The 19,438-nt window shown below is 40.3% G+C and overlaps 1 pseudogene; it reads right to left on the bottom strand.

Moving 5' to 3' along the window:
• Positions 1 to 1,963: 1,963 nt before the first annotated feature.
• LOC101442168 (phosphatidylinositol 4,5-bisphosphate 3-kinase catalytic subunit beta isoform pseudogene) lies at positions 1,964 to 4,860 on the bottom strand (annotated as a pseudogene).
• Between the last annotated feature and the right edge of the window lie 14,578 nt (positions 4,861 to 19,438).

Genomic DNA, 19,438 nt, shown 5'->3' with positions numbered 1-19,438 from the left:
TGGCTGACAGAAACTGCTAGACTCTGACCTGGAGGCCTGTCCTGTGTCCTGGTTGTTGCTCCTCAGTTGTAGGAACATCTAGAAAATTTTCCAAGCCCCCTGATGGTGTCTGGCATGTGATAGCACACCTGTGAGGTAATTGGCACTGGCCCTTGGCAGACAAGGAGGATGTGATGGGCATGTCTCCTGATTGGTAGCTGTTCCTGAGAGCATCTCTTGGTCTTAGTGTCCTTCTAAAACCTGTGCAAAGTCTCCCTGCAGCTCTGGTCCTCTTGATGAACTTGCAGTGAATGGCAAGGGGCAGGTAGACCTAAAGTGACCTCATAGGCCAGTTGTCATGGCAAAGATAGTCCTTGGAGGTGCATTCCTCAGGTCTCTGGGCTGCAGTGACCCCTCAGCACATGGAGGGGAGCATCATCCCCTCATGGCTGCCCAGGTGTAGAACAACCCCTATCCCACCCATGCTCCTGGAGGAGTCCTCCAGGTGGAGCGATGGAGCTGCCAGTGCTTCACCTGCAATTCCTGCCTGACATGTTCACCAGCAGGCCAAGGTGGGTCCCTCATGCATCCTCACTACAATAACCTCAGTTCCATTCCCGACATCCTGAGTCAGCTGCTCATTGTTCTTTTTCTTACCCCTGAAATTTAGGTGCTTCTCACCCCATGACCAATGGCTGCTAAGCCTTAGCAGTGGCAGTGACCACCTGACGAGACTCCTGATTCCCCTTAGCCACCATCTGTTCATGGGCAGAGTGATTCTGTTCAACCCTAAGTGAGATCTCATTAGTTTTGTGCTCAGAAACCTTCAGTTGTCCTGCAGCTCATTCAGAGTAAATCTTCACTCCTCACAGGACGTCACAGGCTGACACTGACCCTATTTCTCACCCTGTTTTGCAGATTTTACAGCCAATATTCTCCACCCTATTTGTTTTGCCCAGCAGTACTTGCCTCCTGGAGAATCTCCTACCATGCACGGGGAACTTCTACCTCAGGTCCTTTGCACATGTTAGTCTGTGGCTTGTTTTTATTCTTGTTAGCTAGGAGGCCCATCGTATTTGTGCTGCAGTAGCTTTGTTCATCATTGTTTCTCTTCCCAATTATTCTTTGACCCACTGAATGTTTGAGTGTTTTTTTAACCTCCATATATTTGTGAATTTTCCCTTTTCCACACCTTTATTCCATTGTAGTTTCATTCCATTACCATTAGAAGTTTTTTTAATATAATTTCAATGTTTTCATAATTATTGAGATCTGTTTTGTGAGCCAACATATGGTCTGTCCTTGAGAAAGACCTATGAGCACCACTGAAGAATATATATTCTGCTGATTTTGTGCATTGTTCTGTATGTCTCTTAGGTCTAGGTTGTCTAGCCATTATTCAAGCTCTCTACTTTCTTTTTTGCTTTTTTTTTTTTAGAGCTCCCACTAGAAATTTTATAAATATATATGCAGCATATATTATATATTATATTTGCCTCATCAATAGATTTTCAGCAAGTCTGGATTGAATGACGCTATCATAGTAGATAAATATTAAAAGAATAAACAAGTTTTCACAGATTTAAAACAATTCTTTTGAAAAAGAATAATTTCAAATTATATCTTAAATTTTAATTTACACAATTTTAAAAGGGAAGGAGGATGGCTTTCTTTTAAGCCTCATTTGGAAAATAAGGACAGCCACCAGCCCCAAGTGTGGATAATTTGCTGAGTGATAACTCTTGGTCACAATACTGAAAAGAAGTATTTACACCTTTCTGTAAAAAGTACCAAACACAATTTTTTAAAATAGAGAGAGAACATCTCTAGTAGCATTCCTTGGCGTGCAAAGTCTGCAGGAAATGATTATCCCATATTGTTGACATTTTCACTGTACGTCTTGATCGAGCACTCAAATAGCAGAGGTGGTCACCAGGGATTGTTCAGGTCAGGCTCGGTGAGATGCCTTATTCTTTTAACTTATTTCAGTTCCAGGATTTCATTCCCTTTATAACATCTCTGGTAGAGTCATCTTCAATTTAGTGCAAGTGCAAAATGAAAATTAAATGAGACCAACAAATACAGTAGGAGCGAAGGCTGTTGGTTAAGATCTGTAGTCCTTTCGAACTGTGTGGGCCATCCAGTTCACTTTAGTTGTCCAGCTTTCCCTGAGCGCCTCGTCAAATTTTTGCTTAAACTGTTTGAGTGCTTCTTCTTCACTCTTCCCTAAGGCAAGGGAGTCCTTGAGATACTGAATATCCTTGACTGATGTGAGCTCAGGAAGCCCTGCAGTCAACATCAGTGCAAACAGAGTGATGAAGAGATTCCCATGTCGTCATAAAATCAGATACGCATCCTCACAGCACTGGCGGAAACGTCCAAACTTTTCTGTGTTTCCTGTTTTTCCTTGTTGAATGACATGAATGAAATCATAGGTAAGAATAAAAGGCACTCGCTCCCTTTTAATACCAAATTTAGACTTGAAGTTTCCAAGAATATGTCCAAAATCAATGTGGAAGAGCTTACCAGTTTTCTTGACCATGATGTTGTCACTATGTCTGTCACCAATCCCAAGGACATAAGAAGCTACACAGTAGCCAGCACAGGACAGAGTAAACTCCTCAATGGCTCGGTCAAGGTCATACCCAGAGTTGTACTCTTTGAGCCAGTTTAGAAGGGCGTCCTTGTTGAAGGCTGCCGCAGTGGCCCCCTTGCTGCTGTTCATCTGAATGTCGGCGATCGTTTCAGAGGTGCCGACAACTTCAATGAGGCCAGAGTGATCTCCTGTTGCCAAACAGCCATAAGGTAGCATGCGAAGATCCAGACCAGCTTCTTTCCAGAGTAAATCCATCAAGCGTAGCATTTGGAGTGTCAACATATCCTGTTATAAATCATCTCCATTTTTAAAAATCACTCCAACTGAATCTTCACCAAATACCTTATTATTGTACACCAACCACAAAGGCTTCATTTTGGAATCCATGTATTTGCACTTTTCAACACAGAGTTCTGAGAGGATGACACAGGGGTTCAGAGGTGACTGCAAGCCAGAGAGAGCTTCCCGGTAAGCATTCTGTTTTAAACAAGTGTGCATAGCTTCCTTCCCTTTGGCTCTGTTCAGCTTCATTGCATTCAGCTTGATTAAACTATTTAAAGTTTTTAACTTATTGAGTGCTTCAACCTGCTTGGAAAGCACTTTCATGTGGCCTACACTTTCCCGGCAGTATGCTTCAAGGATGACGCCAAACTGCACTGGGACAGCAGGAATGTGCACTTTGGACCTGAGATGCCAAAATAGAAACTGCCCTATCCTTCGATTAGCAAGTGCTCTTTCTAGTAAGAATCTAGAGAGGGCACAATCAAGAAAAGGCTCTTATTTTAAAACTTGTACCAGCTGTAACAGATATTGAGAGAGTTCTTCATCACTCATCTGTTGCAGGCAGCCCACAGCATACTCCCGCAGGTACTGGTCTGGATAGTTGAAATCCAGAAGTTCCAGGGCTTCCCGGGGGGGCAGTTTGGGCCATATCTGAAGAAGCGCCTGGAGCTGAGCAACATCTTCAAGTTTATTCCACTTGATAGACAGCAGTAATTTTGGCAATGACTGGGGAAAATTCTCTCTGCAATCTTGTCGCAAAGTCCAAATAAGATCCATTTCATTCTCACACAGTTGAGATAAGGGATCCCTGTCTAAGATTTCTTTCAGTACAACAAGAAACTTTTTTCCACCTCGACTTGATACATTGGCACTATCACTGCTTGCAATCTCAGCTGCCTTTTCAATAATCTTATCAAAGGGAGGGTAATACTAAGGTTGCTTTTTATTATCTGGGAATTTAATATGCAAAGCTGTTGCATTTTCAGTATATGGATTTGTTTGAACAGTTCCCAATGGATTCAACATTTCTTCAAGTTCATCAGGAAATGAAGACCAGCTGTGCAACATTATATCTTCAGATCTCAGCTGTCCTTTAAAGTCAAAAATCATTGTGCTTACCCATGCTACAGGATAATGCGCTTTTCCAGCTTTTCTTATGGTCTGATATTTAGAGGGAGTAATAGTTTTAGTCGACTTCTTTGTTTTCACTTTATCCAAAACTGCATAAACAACCAAACACAATCGAGCCATCCGTGGCAGGTCACAAATATTAATATCAAATTCCAGTGGTTCATTCCAAATGTGATCATTTTTTCCTGATATCTCTGAGCTTACGACAGTTTTACAAAGGAGCTCAGTACCATGAAAGAGTCCAGCCCTAACATGAACTTTTACTGTCTCTTCTGTATTAAGTTTATTTCCCTTAACCAAGACAATTTGGAATGGGTGATTATTTTCCCAAACATGAGAAATAACTCGTGTTTTCTTTGGTGGTAAAGGAAGAGGAAAGTTAGATGAATTTCGATTTATGGCAGCCTCTATGGCAATCATTTCCTGTTCATACATCTTAATCTTGCAGCATTCCACAAGTGTAAAATGTGGCAGAGTCCTGTTCATTACACATTTTGGATATACTTGAACTGAATTAGTGGATGATCACCAAACACATATTCTACTCTTCCACTGACTTGCAACACATAGTCATAGGGGCTAACTTCATCTTCTTTCCCATGAATAGTCAAACGTTTTTGAATTGCCAATTCATTTATTTTGATAGGATTCATATTAGGAGAAACTTGAAAGCTAAACACATCCTGACAATTTTCAAAGTGAACAGCCACAATGAGCTTTCCTCCATAAAATTTGTCTTCTAAGTTTTCTAGGATGGATGGTTCATGCTCTGGTGGATATGTTTGCTTTAGCCAATCCATCCACAACAATCCCACAAGTGACTGAACCTTTTCTTCACTGAATGTGCGCATTTTCCTTCGGAATTCATTCACTTCAGGATCCTTCAAGGCATCAAATTCATGCAGACCTGCTTAATATGTGATATAGTAGCTTCCCGAGGTACCTCCAACTGGATATATATCCCAAGGGGCAAAAGGAAGTCCACAGGTATGGAGCCATCAGATGCGATCTGTGAATCCACTGCCCAGATGTCAAGGATGTCTGCCATAGCAGGAGGCATTATGATACTGAAGCACATTCATAACCATCGGGCCTTTTTAGGCAAAAATCTCATTGTCTGGATGACCGCTTCTGTTTCTCACTCCAGGGGTGATGGGTCCAATAGACTAACTGGGTATGTTCTTTAGAACATCAATAAATCTTCATATCTGAGAAATAGTATGCAGTTGATTCTGGTTCTTGTTTACAAGTGACATTATGACAATGAGGAATGACTTGAAATGATAGCCCCCATTTCAGTCTTTTAGGAAAACACATGGCATTACTTATTTTTAAAAGGTGAAGGTTTTCATGGAAGACTTTTCCAGGTTAGAAGATACACTGAGGGTCTGGGCGCTCTGGGAACAGCCGCGTCGGGCGGGCCGCGGGCCGCCGCCTCCCCGCGGAGGCCCCTCGGAAGCCGCAGGAAAGCGCCGCCTCGCGCCGCGGCGAGGCCCCGAGGGCGCCCCAAGGTGCGCGGCGCCCCCGCGGGCCGGCGGGCCGCGGTCCTCCCCGCCAGCAGGCAGCGCGGCGCGAGCGCACCCGCGCCGCATCCGGGTTCCGCGCGCGCACTCAGCGGCGCCCGCCGCCGCCGGCCCCGGGCTCCGCGCGCGCGCTCAGCAGCGCCCGCCGCCTCGGCCGCCACGCTCCTGCGGCCCCATCCCCACCTCGCGCAGGTACCTGCCGCCTCCCCCGCGCGGCGCTACAGCCGCCGGCCGCCCACGACCGTGGCCCGCTCGGCCGCCGCCGCACCGACCGACGGAGCACGCGCTTGCCGCCGCCGTGCCCGCGCCTGCCTCTGCTTTCTTATTTATCCTCTACATCTTATATCCAATTATAAGAGATGTGAATTTAAGTCACTGTTTTTATAGAAACATCTATTTTTCCCTTCATTTTTGCCTTTGATTTCCTCATGTGTTTTGGCATATCATGGTTAGGTGCATATGCATTTAAGATGGTTATTTTTTCTTGCAGTATAGCCCCTTTCATTAATATATAATGTCCTTCTTCGTCTCTTAGTACAGTTGTGCATTTAAAATCTATTTTGTCTGATACTACTGTTCCTACTCCAGCTTTTTTGTTTGCTCATTGCATGGACTCCCTTTTTCCAATCTTTCACTTTTAGCCTACTTGCACGTTAGGTGAGTCTCTTGTAGAGAGCATATAGATGGTTCATATCATTTATCCATCTGTCAGTGTGTGTGTACTGATTGTGTAGTTCAAAGCATTCATCTTCATTGTTACTAATGTAAAGGCTTTGCTTCCATCATTTTATAATTTGTCTTTCATATGTCATATGTTACTATTTTCTAAACTTTTCTTCTAGCTTCTCCTTGAACGTTGCATTGTTTTCTGAGACACCAGAGATCCAACATAGTTTTTTGATAGTTCCTGCTAATTCTTCAGAATATTTTTGAGATGGTACTAACCTGAACCTTCCGATTCCAAACCATTTCCCATTTACATTAGTCAGTTGGTGTATGTTGATACACACTTGCATTCTTTGGATAAATCCATTTTCCTGATGTGTAATCATTTTAATATGCTGGTGGATAGTGTTTTCTGGTGTCTTGTTAGGATTTTGAATCTATGTATACAATCAATATTGATCTGTAGTTTTCTTGTCATGCTTTTGTTTTTGTATCAGGGAAATTATTTGAATGATGACCTCAATGAAAGAATTAGGAAGCTTTTTCATTTGACAAAGGGCTGCAGATGTGAAATACTGGAAATGGGTAAGCTTTCATGAAGGCGATTTACTTGGGTTAAAAGCTTACAGTTCCAAGAACATGAAATATCCCTCACAAGGCACAATTAGACGTGCTTTTTCACTAAAGTTACGTGCCACATGGTGAAGCAAGATGGCCACCAGGTCTCTGTTGAGGTCTCCGGCTTTCTGCACCTGTTGGCAAGCCTGGCATAGAGGTTTTCTCTTTCCAGTCCTCCTCTAGCAATCTCTGCTGCTTTGCTTTCTTCCCAAGTTCAGCTGCAAGCTAATAGGCAGACCAGTGATCTCTTCCTGGACCTCAGCTCATTGAGCCCCTGAGGGGCTTCTCTCCTTGAAGTTCATCTGTGGGTGAAAATGTTGTAGTTTCTCTTTGATGGAAGGATAAAATATGGTGAATCATTTCTCCTGTATCTTCATTTTCATCAGACCCAGCAAGAGGGCAGAGAGTCAACCCAACTCACGTCTGGCTGAAGTAGCCTAGGTTAGGGTTAGGGTCAGGTTTAGGGTTTAGAGGTTAGGGGTTAGGGGTTAGGGGTTAGGGTTAGGTTTAGAACAGAGGGCACAGAAGTCAGATTTAAGTGTAAGTGTCTCTCACTTGCCATCTTTATATATATATCCCAATTCTTTCCAATCATTATAGGAAAGGAGGATTTCTAAGTGCATTTTGGCATCAATCTTATGGCCACTTATGCGTAAAGAGGTGTTCAGTATCTTCACTCCCTGGGTACTCTATATATCCTTTTAAATATGTTAAACATAATATAATTTTTTAACAGAAAATACACAGAAATTAATAAATGTTTCAAAAATGAAAGTATCAACTTACTACAGGCAAATAATGAGCATTGGGCTTTGAATTCTGAAAAAGTGGATTTTGAGGTCTGTATCAGGGACTTTGTTCAAATAATTTCTTCTCGGGTTTCCTTTGTGATCTGAGTGATGGGGACAATACTCCTGCCTCAAAAATTATGTCTCATTGTGCATGTATGATATCTGCAAAAGCCCTTTGGAATCCTAGCGATATTACATAAATATTAGATATGATTAGGGATAAACTTGCAAAGCACATAAATGTTAAGGCCCTGCATTCATGGCAGCTAAAACAAACCTAAAGCCAAGCCTGTGGGGAATTTCTCTCACTACTTTTGTCTGTGAGTGTGAACTTTTAAGTTTACTTTTATATATTTTGTTAGACAACAAGAAAGTGAAAGAGATACCCAGAGAGATGAGGAAGTTACCCAGGAAACATTATGCCTGAATTTCTTGCCAACAGTTGGACGTGCTCCCCACAGAGCAAGGTATTATGTGTTACGGTTATCGACATCCATTCCTCCCTTTTCTCAGGACTCATAAACTGGCTGGAAGTCCTCCAGTTTCCACTCTGGACAGGAAAGGGCCCGACTGCATTGTCGGCCTGTGATTATGCCCTCCCCAAGGGATCTGCTCCTTCAGGCACCCTCTCCTATTCTCCCTGTTACAGCAGAAGTGCATTGCAATCCAAGGCAAATTTATAGGTCAATGAGTAGACAACTGGTTGTCTTGAAGTGTCTGATTTTTAAATACATTTTGTACAAATTGGTTCAAATGGAAAATAGACTGTGATGAAAAGAGATGAGAGCTGACTCCTTGCATTAATATTTATAATATTGCCTACTTATTTCGAGTTGCCGTATTTATATAGCACTGACTTGGTTCCTGTCTCTGTCAATAAGAAAAGCATAATAAAATGGATAAATGCAACCCAAATAACTTGTGGGCTTCATGGTCTAAGCAAAAAAATAATAATCTGGGAGCAAACTAACTTAAAGATCTTAGAGGGAAGAGGACTTGGCCCAGCGGTTAAGGCGTCCGTCTACCACATGGGAGGTCCGTGGTTCAAACCCCGGGCCTCCTTGGCCGTGTGGAGCAGGCCCATGTGCAGCGCTGATGCGGGCAGGGAGTGTCGTGTCACGCAGTGGTGTCCCCGCATAGGGGAGTCCCATGCGCAAGGAGTACACCCCGTAAGGAGAGCTCCCCAGCGCCAAAGAAAGTGCAGCCTGCCTAAGAATGGCGCCTCCACAGGGAGAAATGACACAACAAGATGACGCATCAAAAAGAAACACAGATTCCCATGCCACTGACAACAACAGAATCGGACAAAGAAGATGCAGCAAATAGACACAGAGAAGAGACAACCAGGTGGGGTGGGGTGGGGGGAAGAAATTAATTAATTAATTAATCTTAAAAAAAAAGATCTTAGAAACCAATTTCAGCTCAACTGTTGAGGTGTGTTTGAGCTCTGCCACTGACTGAGGTGTGAAACTTACATCTGATACAGTAAATCTTGTTGACTGTTATTTTAAAGAACTGAAAAGTGGTTTTATAGCAAAACTATCTCAAATAAAAAGTACATTTTTACAATCTTCTTGTCATAAACTTTCTTGTCAGGTTTTGGATCCACAATACATATGAAGGATGCATTATACAGGAATAGGAAGGAGGCATGAATAATAACTTGATTTATTTTTCATTATAAAAGAGAGGGAAATGATCCCATAGCATTCATGTGGCGAAAAAATTAAATATCAGATGGTTGATTGGACATGACTAATATACATACATTTAGTCATCAGACTATTGATTATTGCTGGCAAATAGCTATTATTTTATTTTATTTTTTAATTTTTAATTTTTTTAAAGATACGTACATTACATAAATGTTACATAAAAAATACAGGGGGTTCCCATATGCCCTGCTCCCCACACCGCCCATATTTACCCACATTAACAACATCCTTCATTAGTGTGACACACTCATTGCAATTGATAAACATATTTTGGAGGATTGGAAAGGCTTTTCAGAAGTGTTCAATGAATTGAAATTACTCTACAGTTACCATTATTAGTGTGGTCTAAATTTAAGGTGGATCTGACCCCCTTGATGGGCTTAAGGTGGACTGAAGAGCCCCATGGATGTGGCTTGGTGGCTTGACAGTTTCCAGAGTAACAAGATGGAGCAACAGAGAGTGAGCGAGCAAGCCTGCTCGTGTGTCTGCGTGGAGGGGGAGTGCGAGTGTGGGGGGTGGTTGGATAGGAGGGGGCGTTTGCAGGCAACAGACAGGCAGCGGGGAGGGGGTGGACTCTTGGCCTTTCTTCCCTTGCTTTCCCCGTCCCCCCTTTTCTCCCTATCTGGGTTTGGCTCCCCCAGTCTTTCCCTCTCCTTCCTCCTTCCCAAGTCCCTTTCCCCTTCATGGACCAGGTACCCCCTGCTTCCCTGCCATGGGCCCCGGGGAAATCCTCACCCAGAGCACCCGCCCCCAGAGGCGGAAGCACCACTGCCTGCACTAGAGGCCGAGCTGCCATGGAGAGGGAGAGACGGTTGGCCCGGGCAGCAGTCGGCCCAGACGCGGGCGCCCTCCTAGCTGGGCCCGTGCCCTGTGAGCGCAAATAGCTGTTTTATTTGACATACTGTATATGAGGAGTTCTGTGAAATGTGGTTATAGTTCCTTCCCTTTTTTTGGTTTATCATATTTCCTAAAAGCATTAAGAAAACGTCCAGGCCAACTTTCCTTAAAAGATGGATGTCTAATTTATATCACCATCAGATTACCAGTCTCATAAAATGGGTTTTCTGGGAAAAGTTTTAAAGGAATTGTGTTGTAATTAATGAAATTGGAGCTTCCCCACTTTTACAGGTATTCCTATTCCATATTTGAGAAGAATGTCTTCTTAATTGGGTGGGTGTGTGAGTGTTTAAGGATACAGGTTTTAAGTGGCATCAAATCACTAATATTTATTAACCCATTGGCAGGTTATCTGACAATAGATCATTGGCATAATACGTGTTAATAGATATGATAGAGACAAAATTGACAGGCAATTTTTGTCTCTGTAAGTGTTTTGTTTAGAGCACAGTCACTTTAGCACACTAGAAAGGCATTTAAAAATAAAATAATTAGGGCATGAAGAAATTACAGCATGGCAGCACTCACCTACTTCAGCAACAATAATATGATATGTTAATGATTCTCAAAGAGGCGTCCTTAACCCTTTGACTTAGACTTTTGGGACTTCACGTTTATATATTCTTATACAATATAAGATAATCCTAATGTCCCTTTCTTTACATTGGCACTATAAAGTGCTCTTAGGAAAATTCAGATAGGATAAGGAATGTGAAAGGTTTGGAAGTTGAAAATCACAAACCTCTACTCTTGCACCAAGTACTGTGTTTGGTACTTTTTACATATATGAATGCACTGACTCCTGGAACAAATTTGTGTGATGATTTTCATTTGACGTACAGGTAAAAATGTGGGTTGTGATGATTTTCACTTTATAAGTGGGTCTACAGGAATCGTTAAGTAATTTCCCACTGCCAAAGGATGGCAGAGCTGGGCTTTTAATCTAAGCTGTCCTGATAAACTCAGGGCACTATACCATTGTATGGTGATACTAACATTATTAAGATATTGTTTAATAAATCGTTTGATTGAGCAGTATTAATGTAGTAAGTAACTAACTGCTATAGGATTGAACCACCTTATTAAGTGAAATTAAGGCAGACAAAATAGAAAAGACTCTTGGGGCTTAATTGTTTTATTATTTAGGAAAGTAGCAAAGTTAGTTATTCCTGATGTAAGAAAACGATTTAGAATTTTGTTTAAATGCTGCTGAATTCAACAAAAATAATGAGACTGTCGTATCTGTTTGGAGAGTAAGAATCTGAAAGCATGATTCCAGCAGCTACACTTTTGGGGAATCAGCCCATATATCACTAGGATTTTTAATAGATTAGGCCAAGGTGGCAAGTAGAAATACTAGAAAATTAAGATTTCATTGAAATTCTTTCCAACAACACAAACAGTTTTGGGATTTTACTTAGACTAAGGTTCAGTTTTAGGGAGTATGGATATATAGGTGAATACAAAATTATTACACTTTCATTGAGTTTACCCTCAAGATATATATATATATATATATATATATATAATACATATATAGTAGTACATATGTAATATATATAAATAGTATCTGTATATATAAATATAACAATAATAGTGGCAAACATACCTATATAGATTTTCTATGTGCTAGGTGCTTTACATTTATTAATTTGCCTAATCCTCACAAAACCTTGCAGAGTAGGGTGCACTATTATCCTCATTTTAAAAATGAGGGAAATGAGGAACAAAAACTTGCCCATGATCACACATCACTTGACTGGTGAAGCTGAGATTCAAACTATGGCACACTGACACGGGTAATTATTTGCTTCATGCCTCATAAAAATAACTAAAACTGGGGAGGATGTGGCTCAAGCAGTTGGGTGCCTGCTTCCCACATAGGAGGTCCCAGGTTAGGTTCCCGGTACCTACTAAAATCATAGCAAACAAACAAAAAACCAACTCAGGGGAGCCAATGTAGCTTAATGGTTAAGTACTGGCTTCCCACACAAGGTCCTGGGGATTCAGTTCCTAAAAAAGAACAACAACCACAACAAAAAATTAAAACCCATGGCAGGGTTCAACAAGACCCATAAGAAAACCATAACCCCGTCGGTGGATGGAGGTCTTAAAGGTAGATGGTTTGGATGGTAGATGTGAGGAATAGCATTCTGAGCATCAGGAGCAGCGCAGACCAAAGCGAATCAGCGGATCAGCACTTGGCATAATGCCTTCATTTCCAGCCCACTAACACAAATATAACAACAGGAACATTATTTGGCTCCCAGTTTCAGAGGCTAGAAGGCTTGCTTCCTTCCAGAGTTGGTAGGTTCTGACTGGCCGCACTCCTTAGGTTCCTGGGCTTTCCTGTCACATGATGATGTCCTCTCCTTTCTTTTCTGGGTTCTGTTGACTTTGGGCTTCTGCTCCTCCCTGTGATTTTCTCTCTGACTATGTCGAAATTACTTCTGCATATGGAGGACTCCAGTTCTTGGGTTAAGGCCCACCTTCACACCTTCACTGAAAGAACACCTTGAAGAGGTCCTATTTACAGTGGGTCCATACCCAAAGGAACGCTGGTTAAGATTACAAGCCTGTGTTTGAGGGGGCATGTCATTCAACCTGTCACACATAAACGGGAATTCATGAGCACTTTAGATTGGTTAAAATGAAGAGAACTTATAAAGAGCTCTGAAAAATAAGGCTATAAACTATGACTGGAGTCAGAGTATGAGGTAGTAGGGTGCCTTTCAGGATGAGAATTTAAGCTAAGCAACAATGTTACACCTCTTTGAATGTGGCCTTTTCCGTGTTCTAATACAGAAGAGGACACCAAAGCTCAGTAGTAAAGACAACAGTTAAAAGTCTGGAAAGTCTTACAGCAAAACATATAGAGTAGGTCTTAATAGAGTACATATGTGAGGCTCAGGAGATGAAAAATGAAAAATTCCACACTTTCATCATTATTGAGCCAGTAAGGCAGGGTAAGTTCTGATCCCAAGGCAGAGGCTGTCGGCTCATTATTTTCTTTTCTGTTTCCATTAGATATCGTTGTCATCCGCCTAGCTTGATCTTGAACGGTAGGATCAATGAATTAAGTTCTAGTTGGTAGTTCTCTACTTCATAAATAGCTCTATCTTATTGCCAAGATGGTATCTGGTCCATATAGCCATATTTCTGAAAGAAAGGCATTTTCTTGTTCTTCAGTATTTCCATTCTTTTGCTTAGCTTTACATACCTTATCCTCTTCAATCTCCTACGTATCAATAGAGGTATTAACAATGATACATGTATAGTGATATAGGGCTATATGCTTATAAAACATGTTCCACTGCATCATCTTACTTTCACCAGGTAAGGCGGAGAGAATCTAGTTATCTATACCTTTTAGCTAGAGAACAAGCTTTCTGTGAGAAAGACATGGGATGATATACAGGAAATGTCTGACAATTCTTGAATGTTACTGACCTTTTTCCTAGGAGTTTCACACTGGCTCTTATATACCTATTGACTAGTTTCTATGCCTTTGATATTCAAATTGTAGACTGTGGACTAGCTATATTGGCTTTACCTGGGAGTTCATTAAAATACAGACTCTCAAGTCCTTTTCCAGACTTACTGAATAAGAATCTGCATTTTAATAAGATCTGCAGGGAATTTGTTTCTACATTAACAGTTGAGATGCATTGGTCCATACTAATCTGAGCAAGAGCCAGAAAGAATTGCTGGAAGAAGGCTAAAAGATTGATGTAAAAATGAGAAAGGATAGTGATTCTCTCCTGAAATTAAGTTGGGATTTCCAATTCAATGGAATATAGTAAGTGGGGAGGGAATAGTGGCTTCTATTCACTTAGGTGCATGGAAAAATTTCCCTGGTGAAATTATAATTGAACAGAATTCCAAATGAAGTGAAGGAACAAGTCATGTGGGCAAAGAGCATTTCAGGAGGAGCAAATTACCTGACTTTATGAAGCAACAACTTCTTGTTTTCCATGGTACCGATGTGAAGATTTTAGGGAAAGAAAATGTCTCTTTCTATTATAGAAAGCCCACAGAAAATTCCCCTCCATGCAGTTACCCAATCCACCTTATTTTTAAAGAGTGGAAGAGCTGGAGAATATGGCAATAATTACTTTTTATATAGCAGTCTTTTAAATACCTATTAAATGAAGTGTGCTAGATAATATGCATAGCAAAGAGAATTGGTCATAATTCTTGACCATGGAACCTTATAAACTACTCTAAATCTGGAGAGAAAAAGAGTTGTTCTATATTAACCACTAATAAATTAAGCAAATCAATTCAGCATCATGTAGAGTTTTAAATTAATTAAATGAGTTATGGTTTTGTTTTTAAAGAGATGAGGGGGAAAGTTTGAATTACAAAATTATTCATTTTAGGAAAGAAAACAATTTTCTTGTTTTCAAAGAGAAAAACATTTAAATGCACACACAGATACAACCCATGAACACACATACATTACAAATTCACACTATCCCCATGTTTTGGCAGTGACAGGGTGAATGTGAAAGGAAGTTTAACCCAGAGAAGGAGAGGTTAGGAGAGATATAAACAGAAAACAGGAAGAAATAACAGATAATGGGAAATGTAGAAAAGGGAGAAAGGAAGAAAAGAAGGAGGTATAAAATAATAGAACCAGAGAAGGAAAAAGAGACTGCATGAACATGCCAAAACGAAGCAAGAACGTGAATGAAAACTGGCTTAGTTTGTTCTGAATTATGGGAGGAATGGATGATTTTTCTTTTTGTCTAAACTTCAGTATGATTATGTATGTTAGAGTAGTTTAAAGCACAACACCTGCCTTTTGAAAAGTAATTACTGCACACAGTTCTATTACTTTTTAACTGAGACCCTGGTCTGAATGGAATCATTTTGAAAGTCCATCAGAAAGACAGAGATTTCTGATCTATCCTGGCAGGTGCTAGAGCAATCTCATAACAGGATCTGACTGAATTCTGAATGGGATTTGCTCCAAATGTCTCTAATTTGCAGTAAAGAAGGGTGTGGCATGTTGGATTCTTCGTATTTGTTGTTAGCTGAAATAAAAATTTTGAGCTTTACCTCACTGGTAACAATTCTTCTATTAATATTCAAACCAATAGAAGTAGAAAGCCACTATCGGATACTATAAATTCAACTTTCAGTTTAAATTTGATGTTCCTATATCATACCTTCTCATCTTTGCTCTCGTGTTTTGTTTGTTCATTTTTTGTTTTGGTGTTGGGAAAAAACAGCAACATTGTCTCAGAATTGAAATGAAAAATAAAAAGTGGAGGTGGCATAAAAACAACACCAACACATAGTTTCCAAAAGATAGTGGAAAATAGTACCTCCAGCCAATCAATTTATTGTTATTTTGTAGTGTTTTGACATTATTTAAATTAGTAATAATATTAGTGGTACAACTAGACCATTTTTATTTATCTCATTTCAACCACTGAATTTCTATAACAATGTATGTTTTGACTTTTTAACTTATAAGAGAGTTTCATTTTTCTGAATGTGAAGAAATAATAACTAAAATAAAAGAGGGAAGTTTAAAAAGGCACATATCCACATGACTCAACTAAACAAACTTTGCCCTAACTTGCACCTTCTTAGCACTTTTCATTTCTTTACATTTTCCCCCTCTTTCTAGCTGCCCTAACATTAATATCATTTAAACATGCAAGCGAGAAAAGTACCAAATATTTTTTTGGTGTGTGAAATAGGCCTATGGTCTGAGGAAAAGAAATATGAATGAGTGAAAACAAATAAATAAAAGGGCTCTCAGTAGGCCAACACAATGCAGAGAATAGAAGGAAAATTCTAAAACACATGTGTTTAAATTCTTCAGAGGCACAAGGGAAGCCACATCTATAAAACAAGAATAGACTGCTATGGGAAAGGAACACTCAGAGAACAAGAAGAGATCTGTGACATTGAAAAATAGGATACGTAAATGTAAAAATCAAAATGATGATTGAAAGATACTGTCAAAGAAATGTCCCAGAAAATGGGGAGAAAAAGTTGAGAAGGACAAAAACAAAGAGAAAAGAGCAAGAGGATTATTCCAGGACTCCCACATGTTAGAAGCAACCAAAACATATTAAAGGGAAAAATTTGTCAAAGAAACACTATAAAAAATTTTCCAGAGTTGAAGAACACACATTTTCAGATTGGAAAAGCCCACTAAGTGCCAAGTAATGCATAAAATAAAAAAACACTTTCATCTCTCTGGCAATTTAAAAACATCAGAGAAGAAGGGAAGATCTTTAAAGCCTCTGCCATGAGGAAAACAATCATTTCAATAAAAAAATTCAAACAAATTTCATGGAATAGAAACAACTGCATCAGATTTCTCTATAAAAATATTGGATAGTATAAACTTGGGACGCAAGACCTTCAGATTTGGAGGGAAATCATTTTCAACTCAGAATTCTCTACTCAGGCAGATTATCAATGAGGCATAATGGGGAAAGAAATTCATTTTCAGGATTACAAGTTCTTAAAATGTATCTCTTTTGTTCCTCCCTACTTTGTGGTAAGCTTCAGCAGAATAAGGCAAGGGAGTAAGCTAAGAATGAGAATATTGCAGCAAATGGAAGATCCAAAGAAGTAGAGCAGAGGGAAGTGGATTTGACTCAATGGATAGAGCATCCGCCTACCACATGGGAGGTCCAGGGTTCAGACCCAGGGTCTCCTGACCTGTATGATGAGCTGGCCCACTCACAATGCTGATGCTTGCAAGGAATGCCGTGTGGTGTAGGGGAGTCCCACGTGCAAGGAATACATCCTGTAAGGAGAGCCGCCCACAGCAAAAAAACTGCAGCCTGCCCAGGAGTGGCACCACACACACGGAGAGCTGACGCAGCAAGATGATGTAACAGAAAGAGACACAGATTCCCCGTACTGCTGACAAGAATACAAGTGGACACAGAAGAACACACAGCGAATGGACAGAGAGCAGACAACAGGGCAGGGGCGGGGGTGGAGGGGAACGGGAGAGAAATAAAAAATCTTAAAAAAACAACAATAGGGAAGAGGATTTGGCCCAATGGATAGGGCATCCGCCTACCACATGGGAGGTCCAAGGTTCAAATCCAGGGCCTCCTGACCCGTGTGATTGATGAGCTGGCCCACAAGCACTGCTGATGCGCACAAGGAGCGCTGTGCCAAACAGGAGTGTCCCCTGCATAGGGGATCCCTGTGCACAAGGAGTGCACCCTGTAAGGAGAGCTGCCCAGTGCAAAAAAAGTGCAGCCTGCCCTGGCATGGCACCACACACACACAGAGCTGAAGCAGCAAGATGATGCAACAAAACAAGACACAAATTCTGGGTGCCACTGACACAAGCAGACACAGAGAGCAGACAACTGGGGGGAAGAGGGGAGAGAAATAAATAAAAAATAAATCTTAAAAAAATAACATGTCTGTGCAGGATTGATAATGTATAGATACAATAGATACAATTTCATTGCATTTATTTACACATTAATTTTCCTGAAAATGATTGTCTTGTGGTTATAAAATAATATATGAGAGAGGAGATTTCTCATGCCCTCTGCTTTTTCTAGTATATTTTTAAAACTCTGACTAGTTCATCTTATCAGTCACTTCTCTACAAAATCTCTTCTCTGCTTTATTGTATCAAAGATATTGGTTTTGTTTTTCTCCAGACAAGTCAACAGGCATTTACTAAGTTCTTCAATTACACCCAGCTATGAGTGAGCACATTCCTATACCACAATAAAGTATTTTTACAAAATATTATTTCCATTTTGCAGATAAGAAAACTAAGGATCAATAATTGTTCAAAATTCCTGCTGGAGAACTGTGAGGCCAGCCCTACTATTTACGGAGTGCTGTGCTATAAAGTTTTGTTATTTTTTTATGGCAGTACTGGGGAGGGAATCCTGGACCTTGTACGTGGGAAGCAAGGGCTCAATGACTGAGCTACATCTGTTCCCCTGTGGTATGTAATTTCCATGTAACTCAGTTTGATTCTTCTCTCCCTCATCCCTCTCCCCTCTTAAATGTTTTACATAAATTTATTACATATATTATTTAAGATTTCATTTTATAATGAGATATGAATACATTTTAATGGTAATGAACAAAAATCTTTATTACAACTTTTTATTTTCATATGTTATTCTATTGTAATTTCCTTACTTAATTCCATCTTAAAAACATTTAGGTTATTTCCAATTTTCAATATTATAAACAATATTACAGTGAACATCCTTAAACAACATATATATTTGTGTACTTGCTATGTTTTTCTCATAAGGCTAAATAACTACTAATAATTGCTAAGTCAAAGAATATGTACAGTTCAAATCTGATGTATGTTTCCAAACTTGCTCTTTGGAAATTGGTACTATTTAGAGATTTGGCATTAATTCATACTCCTTACGAACTGTATATGAAGATATCAGTATTTTTATTACTTTTCATTCTAATATTGGAGAAATTACTTAAATTTGCTTTTTTTGTGCTAACTTATAAATTTAGCATGTTTTTATATGTTTACTGGCCATTTTTGTACCTTTCATGAATTTCATATTCTCTTTCTTTGCCATTTTTTCTATTGTGTGCTTGATCCCTTTCTTATTAATTTGTAAGAACTCTTTATATATTAGGCACTAACAGTATAAAATGTAAGATTGTTATATAGTTTTAGTGTTTAGAGAGTTCTCTCTTCTAATTTGTAAGCCCCATATTAAAAACTATTTACCTATATTTCTTGTCTTTTTAAGTTTACCTAGTGTTAGAGGCTTGCAATAATTAACAAGCTGTAGCTCATTTTCCCCTGATATGCAATGGGGAAAGGCTAACCCCATCCCCCATAAGCCTACGTGTCCAAGGGCACAGCACTTCCCCACAGTTTAAACAAAAAAACCACATATGGGAAGCCGATTTGGCCCAACAGATAGGGCATCCACCTACCACATGGGAGGTCCAAGGTTCAAACCCAGGGCCTACTGACCCATGTGGTGAGCTGGCCCACATGCAGTGCTGATGCACACAGGGAGTGCCCTGCCATGTCGGGGTGTCCCCCATGTAGGGGAGCCCCACGCACAGGGAGTGTGCCCCATGGGGGAGCTGCCCAGCATGAAAAAATTGCAGCCTGCCAGGAATGGCGCCGCACAATGGAGAGCTGACACAGCAAGATGACACAACAAAAAGAGACAAGGATTCCGGGTGCCACTGACAAGAATGCAGGTGGACACAAAAGAACACGCATGAATGGAC

This window comes from Dasypus novemcinctus, chromosome 6 (genome assembly GCF_030445035.2).
Source record: "Dasypus novemcinctus isolate mDasNov1 chromosome 6, mDasNov1.1.hap2, whole genome shotgun sequence".
Lineage (NCBI taxonomy): Eukaryota > Metazoa > Chordata > Mammalia > Cingulata > Dasypodidae > Dasypus > Dasypus novemcinctus.
This window is presented reverse-complemented; position numbering and strand designations above follow the sequence as displayed.